This window comes from Mobula birostris, chromosome 3, assembly GCF_030028105.1.
Source record: "Mobula birostris isolate sMobBir1 chromosome 3, sMobBir1.hap1, whole genome shotgun sequence".
Lineage (NCBI taxonomy): Eukaryota > Metazoa > Chordata > Chondrichthyes > Myliobatiformes > Myliobatidae > Mobula > Mobula birostris.
In genome coordinates this window covers 42,054,667-42,062,426 of record NC_092372.1, presented here as the reverse complement: position 1 = coordinate 42,062,426, position 7,760 = coordinate 42,054,667, and positions in this window count along the sequence as shown.

The window sequence follows — 7,760 nt, the reverse complement described above, 5'->3', positions numbered from 1 at the left end:
AATAGGATTCATTTATTCCCACTTCCTGTTTTCTGCCGACCAGTCAATGCTCCACCCACGCTAGTAACTTCCTTGTAATTCCATGGGCTCTTATCAAAGGCCTTCTGAAAATCCAAGTACATCATGTCTACTGCATCTCCTTTGTCTACCCTGCTTGTAATTTCCTCAAAAAATTGCAGTAGGTTAGTCAGGCAGGATTTTCTTTTCAGGAAACCATGCTGGCTTTGGTCTATCCTCTCATGTGCCTCCAGGTATTCTGTAATCTCATCCCCAACAATCAATTCCAACAACTTCCCAACCACTGATGTCAAGCTAACAGGTCTATAGTTTCCTTTCTCTTGCCTCCCACCCTTCTTAAATAGTGGAGTAACATTTGCAATTTTCCAGTCATCTGGTACAATGCCAGAATCTATCGATTCTTGAAAGATCATCGTTAACGCCTCCACAATCTCTCCCGCTACTTCCTTCAGAACCCAAGGGTGCATTCCATCAGGTCCAGGAGATTTATCCACCCTCAGACCATTAAGCTTCCTGAGCACCTTCTCAGTCGTAATTTTCACTGCACAAACTTCACTTCCCTGACACTCTTGGATGTCCGGTATACTGCAGACATCTTCCACTGTGAAGACTGATGCAAATTACGCATTCAGTTCCTCTGCCATCCCTGCATCTCTCATTACAATATCTCCAGCATCATTTTGTATTGGTCCTATATCTACCCTCGACTCTCTTTTACCCTTTATATACTTAAAAAAGCTTTTAGTATCTTCTTTGATATTATTCGCCAGCTTCCTTTCATAATTCACCTTTTCCTTCCGAATGACCTTCTTAGTTTCCTTCTGCAAGTTTTTAAAAGCTTCCCAATCCTCTATCTTCCCACTAGCTCTGGCTTCCTTGTATGCCCTCTCTTTTGTTTTTACTTGCAGAACCATCTCATGATAAATTCATTACCTGAACAAACCATAAATGGATGAGACTGGACAATGTGGATGCTACTTTAACAGGAGCCCACGTGAAAGAGGATACAACAAGCACATGTTTGGACTCTGGTAACAATGAAAGTCTTCATTCGCATTCACGGAAAAACAGCTGGTAACCTAGCGATCAACCATTGTCAACAGAGGATCTTGAATTGGAAGACATACGAACATGTAATAGATGTGGCAATCTCGAATGACAGTAACATCAGGAAGAACGAATATGAGAATCTGGAGAAGTACCAGGGTTTGAAAGAGCAGATAAAAACGATGTGGAAGGTTAAAGCCAGAGTAATTTTGGTGGTGATAGGAGCACTTGGAGCTGTGATATCTGGCCTGGGAGAGTAGCTCAACAAATCCAGTGAACAACATCTGAGATCTCGGTCTAGAAGAGCGCCCTACCAGGAACAGGAAGGATACTGCACCAAACCCTCAAGCTCCCAGACCTCCGGTAGAGGACCTGTGATTGAAGGAAAAATACACATACAGACCACCCATAATGGGCGATAAAAAAATTCTTATTGTAATTCACAGTTCCTTTTTGATGTTATCATGTATTGCATTGAACTGCTCAAGCAAAATTAACAATTTTCACGACATATGCCAGTGATATTAAACCTGATTCTGATTTGCAACAGCACTATTTCTATTACTTCTATTACTTAAGTTCCTCCAGCACTTTACATGTGTTGTGCTTATGATTTCTATTACTTAACTTTTTCCTGGAAAGTGGAAGTACAATAGAGGTATTGGGGAAATGAAGAGACACAATAAAAGCCCTTTTCCTTCTCATGCTAACATTTACAATTGAGGATGGATTACCTCTATTCTGGGTTTGGGGGTTCTGAAGTGGTTAATGAAGCCAGCATTATACTTCCATGGATAGGCTAGCTGGTGGATGACAGGGCAAGGGGGATAATTAGTTGCTGCTTTTCACCACGTAAGCAGAACTTCTGTATATTCCCAGTGCATTGCTCTGAGGTTCTCAATTTCATCCAAAATCCTCTTTCTCTTCTCTCAGTGATCATGGGCTAGAGGATCCTCGGAGTCAGAGGGTCTGCTGCATTTCTTCAAGGCACTCTGAGCACATTTTTGAGTATTTTTCCATGATAGAGCTTGGAATAGAGCATCTGTTTTGGATGTCCGGTGTCAACCATGTCAATGATGTGAGCTGTCCAACGTTTCTAACTAGCTACAGTTAAAGCCTCAGTATTGATATTGGCCTGGAAGAGGACACTGAAGGATGATGGGTGATGCCAACAGGCTCAATAAACTGATTAGAAAGGCTGGCTCTGATATAGGAGTCAAACTGGACACACGGGAGGCTGTGGTAGAACAAAGGACCCTACGGAAAATTTCTGGTAATGCTGGACAATGTTTCTCACCCTCTGCATGCCTCCTTGGCTGAACAGAGGAGCACTTTTAGTAATAGACTAAGACAACTGTGCCTAAACAGTTGTCATTTCAGGCCAAGACCCTTCATCCTGTTGAGTTCCTCCAGCACTTGTTGTGTGTATTACTTTGATTTCCTGCAACTGCAGATTTTCTCTTGGCTGTTAATTACTAATTTGGCAGTGAAGGTAGAAGGTAAAAGTAAGTGGATCCACATCAATCACTGCAAGCAAGCCAAAAGTGGTAACCGACAAGAACCACAAGCACTAAGACAGTGCTTGTGACAGTAACATCTGACTCAGTGCCTAGGTTGCTGGGCTACAGTGAACAATCACTAACCATCCAGAGGTCTTCAGAGTTGACAGCTACTGGACATTACGGAGTTTATTCTAATGTCATTTATTGTTATATTTTTGCCAATTTTCCCTACTCAAATTGTGCCAATTGAAATGACTCATAATATATACTTGCAATTATTGGATGAATTTACTAAAGGCTGTTAACACTTTTAGCTGTTGGGTATGCCAATATATACCATACACTTCAAAATATTTACCAATGCTAGGCGTTCCTGCAGATCCAGAATGAACATGCATCCTCTTTCTTAAGCAAAGATTATTATCACAATCCAGCAGTGATGAAATTGGCATTATGCCTATGATTCATTCTCAAGGGAGACAATATACAATGATAATGCCCCTCATATCCCATCTTGAACTAGATTATTTATGTAAATATAATCAGCATGATTTGGGGAATCATATGATATTTGACCCTACTCACGTCTTATCCTGGGATACCTCTATATCTGCATCTAATGTTCATGACAAAAATATTCAATCTTTTCATGTGTTCACTATAAAAGCTACCTTCTGCTTGAGTTCAGAAGGTACCATTCCAGTCAGGCATGTTTTATGCAATTATGGCTCTGGGATTTTACTTGACGATATCCATCAGAAAAATATTGCAGTTCCACAGGGTTCTTGTCAAGTAGTAAGGAATGATCTAAGTTTATGAAACAATATTTACTTGACATGCAAAAATGGGGCTTACACCTCTATTCCGCATAATTGGTTACGATCATAAATAAGAGAAATTTTGCTGATGCAGGAGATCCAAGCAACATACACAAAATGCTGGAGGATCTCAGCAGGCTAGGAAGCATCTGTGGAAAAGAGTAAACAGTTGATATTTTGGGCTGAGACCATCAGGTCCTGATGAAGGGTCTTGGCCTGAAACATTGACTGTTTACACACTTCCATAGATGCTGCCTGGCTGCTGAGTTCTTCCTGCATTTTGTGTGTGTTAATTGGTTATTATCTTGCTATTTGGGTTATGTCTTTCCTGCTGTGAAACATACACAGACTTAACCTCCCAAATCTAGGAGTAATCAAGATCTTTTCTGAAGGAGCTCATTTTGCATCAATTTTATGGTGTTGCAAGGAGTGTAAGGGAGGTTAAAATGTTGCTGCAGCTTTAGAAAAGGTAAGCAATGACACTGCTGATGCCTTGGGAAAAGCAACAACAGAAATAGTCACCACACGTAAGATGGTTCTTCAAAATCATATGGCAATAGATCATCTCAGCAGTTAAGGAGGAAGATGTACAGTTACAGGCAAGGGGTATTGTACTTACATACCTAACGAGGCTGAAGACATAACTAATTTGGCTGATCATATTCCATAAGAAGCAGCTAAAATACATCAATCTGATAGATGGAATTTCTTCATTATTTAATATGTCTAGGAAGCTGGGGTACTCAATATTTATTCATAATATTTATTAATATGGTTTATCATAATTTACATCTTCTTACTTGCATAGCAGTGATCATTAATAGAGTAGTTCAAACTCATGTAGGTGTGCCTACTAATCTACCTAACAATAACATAATCCTATGAATACCTTTTGATATTTCCATAAATCAGGAAGTTTTTGATTATTTTATACTTACCGTAGATACAAGTTTTTCTACCTCAAAATTTTCAGATGTAATGATTCTAAACGTGTGATTTAGAATCAAAGGAGGGAATGTTGGATTAGACTGTGTAATTGTTCTTTTCTTTGCTGTTTAACAATTTCTACCTTCTTGTATTTTATATATCTACCATATACATGTAATTGCCCAGTTTGTTTCCTATTGGTCACAGTATGTATATGCAATTGTTCACTATATCCCTAATAGTTACTGTTCTTTTTCTTTCTGGAAGCTTCCATGCTATCACATTATTTGGATAGGTGTCATCTTATTGATTAACTCTTATCTACAAATTTGAATGAACTGTCTCTTATCTATGGTATCGGAAGGGCAGAGCACTTTGGCCTGCCAACTTCTCTTCTTCTTTTCCTTCCCCTACCAGCCTCATGCTACTCTCCGCTTCCAATTCTCTGTACTATTAGTGCTTAATAAGATGATCGTGCAGCAACAAATTTTATGTCCCTTTCTAGACTTTTGAAAAAAGACTGGGGATCAAAAACATCAGAATCCAACAGTTGTCAAGGTTGGAGCTGTAAGGAAGGGTTGGATAGATTGTGATTGTTTTCTTTGGAAGAGTGGAGGCCTTGGGGAATTATCTGGATGTGTAATTGAAGTACCATTATCTACAACGTTTAAGACCAAGAGCTGGAAAATGGGATTAGACTGAATAGCTCTTTCAGTGTCTTGACTCTGGATGACCTTCTTGTGTGTTGATTCTGTGGTAACATCCATCCTATTTTAATCTCCATGAATACCGTACAATTTTAAGAACCTTGTCAAAGTTCTGTAAACAGGATTAGTCATTCAAGGCTCTTTAGATTCAGCCAGCAATAAATTATACTCAATTTAAATTTAAATTGATATTAATGTAAATGTATATATTAATTATATATTAATAGAAATTGTAATTAATATAAATGTATTTTATAGCTCTAATTTCAGCTAGGCTCATTTTCATGTGTACAAAAATCATCCATCAGGCAGTAGAATCCAACAGAATTGCCAACAGTTTATTTTAAAAGCACTCTTTCATATCTATCTGAGAACAATAACATGGATTTATAAAAATAGATTTAAAATATTATCATAACAAGAAGCATCTTTACTAAGAATATCTTGGCCCCGACCTTTAATGAAAATTAGATTACATGATTATGCAGAACCGCCTTCAGACTTTGTTGGTATACAGGCATTTAGGAAAAAAAAGTATTTCAAAGTTTTCAAAAACAACTTAATTTTAAGAACCTTATATCCTGTTCTATAAACAGGATTAGTCACTGGTGGCTCTTCAAGGTGTTCAATTTAATCTGGGCATATGGCCAGTTGTGTGGATGCTTTTAACTTCCTTCCAAAGTTTTTACAACTAGCACAGAAGATCAGCACAAATCTAATTTGTATGGACATAATTAGAGCTTCAATTTCTGCAAACTCTGTTGCTGACTTGACTGTTCAGAAATAGAGAAGGTGAGAAAAGTTCAGTGACACGGTTGCCATGCAATTGGGTTACATGCTCAAGAATGGCAGCTTTCTTGAGTAATTCTACCACTGTATCTTACCAGGCAAGTGGTGAGCATTCCAGCCTGGCCATGAGCTTTGTTAATGTCATCTCAAATCAGCTTTTTATTAGAGAAGATTCAACAGCTTTCCTGCATCAGGGTCACGATGTCGATATGGTGCTGTCATGCTCACAGAAGAAAGTACCTCAATTGCAGAAAATCTGTGACAATTTTCCTGGAATTAGATACAGTAAATGTAAGTGCATTCAAAGGTAAATATTTGCTTAGCCCTCAACACTTGAATATGACTACCTACTACCTGATTGACCCAATTTAGAAGGATAGGATACTTTATCAGCATAATTGAATCAGAATCAGGTTTATTATCACCGGCATGTGACGTTAAATTTGTTAATTTAGCAGCAGCAGTTCATTGCGATACATAACAAAGAAGAGAAAAAAATAATAAATCAATGACAGTATACATATATTGAATAGATTTTATAAGGTACAAAAAACAGAAATACTGTATATTAAAAAGAAGTGTGGTAGTGTCCAAGGGTTCAATGTCCCTTTAGGAATTGGATGGCAGAGGGGAAGAAGCTGTTCCTGAATCACTGTGTGTGTGTCTTCAGGCTTCTGTACCTTCTACCTGATGGTAATTAAATGAGGGAATTAAATGCAGCATCTCCAAGTTTGCGGATGACACGAAGCTGGGTGGCAGTGTTAGCTGTGAGGAGGATGCTAAGAGGATGCAGGGTGACTTGGATAGGTTGGGTGAGTGGGCAAATTCATGGCAGGTGCAATTTAATGTGGATAAATGTGAAGTTATCCACTTTGGTGGCAAAAATAGGAAAACAGCTTATTATCTGAATGGTGGCCGATTAGGAAAAGGGGAGGTGCAACGAGACCTGGGTGTCATTATACACCAGTCACTGAAAGTGGGCATGCAGGTACAGCAGGCGGTGAAAAAGGCGAATGGTATGCTGGCATTTATAGCGAGAGGATTCGAGTACAGGAGCAGGGAGGTACTATTGCAGTTGTACAAGGCCTTGGTGAGACCACACCTGGAGTATTGTGTGCAGTTTTGGTCCCCTAATCTGAGGAAAGACATCCTTGCCATAGAGGGAGTACAAAGAAGGTTCACCAGATTGATTCCTGGGATGGCAGGACTTTCATATGATGAAAGACTGGATGAACTGGGCTTGTACTCATTGGAATTTAGAAGATTGAGGGGGGATCTGATTGAAACGTATAAGATCCTAAAGGGATTGGACAGGCTAGATGCAGGAAGATTGTTTCCGTTGTTGGGGAAGTCCAGAACGAGGGGCCACAGTTTGAGGATAGAGGGGAAGCCTTTTAGGACCGAGATTAGGAAAAACTACTTCACACAGAGAGTGGTGAATCTGTGGAATTCTCTGCCACAGGAAACAGTTGATGCCAGTTCATTGGCTATATTTAAGAGGGAGTTAGATATGGCCCTTGTGGCTATGGGGGTCAGGGGGTATGGAGGGAAGGCTGGGGCGGGGTTCTGAGTTGGATGATCAGCCATGATCATAATAAATGGCGGTGCAGGCCCGAAGGGCCGAATGGCCTACTCCTGCACCTATTTTCTATGTTTCTATGTTTCTATGTAACAGTGAGAAAAGGGCATGCCCTGGGTGCTGGAGGTCCTTAATAATGGACCTGCCTTTCTCAGACACCACTCCCTGAACGCAGTAGGCTAGTACCCAAGGTGGAGCTGACTAGGTTTACAACCCTCTGCAGCTTCTTTCGGTCCTGTGCAGTAGCCCAGACAGTGATACAGCGTCGGAATGCTCTACACGGTATATCTATAGAAGTTTTTAAGTGTAATTGTTGACATGCCAAATCTCTTCAAATTCCTAATGAAGTATAGCCACTGTCTTGCCTTCTTTA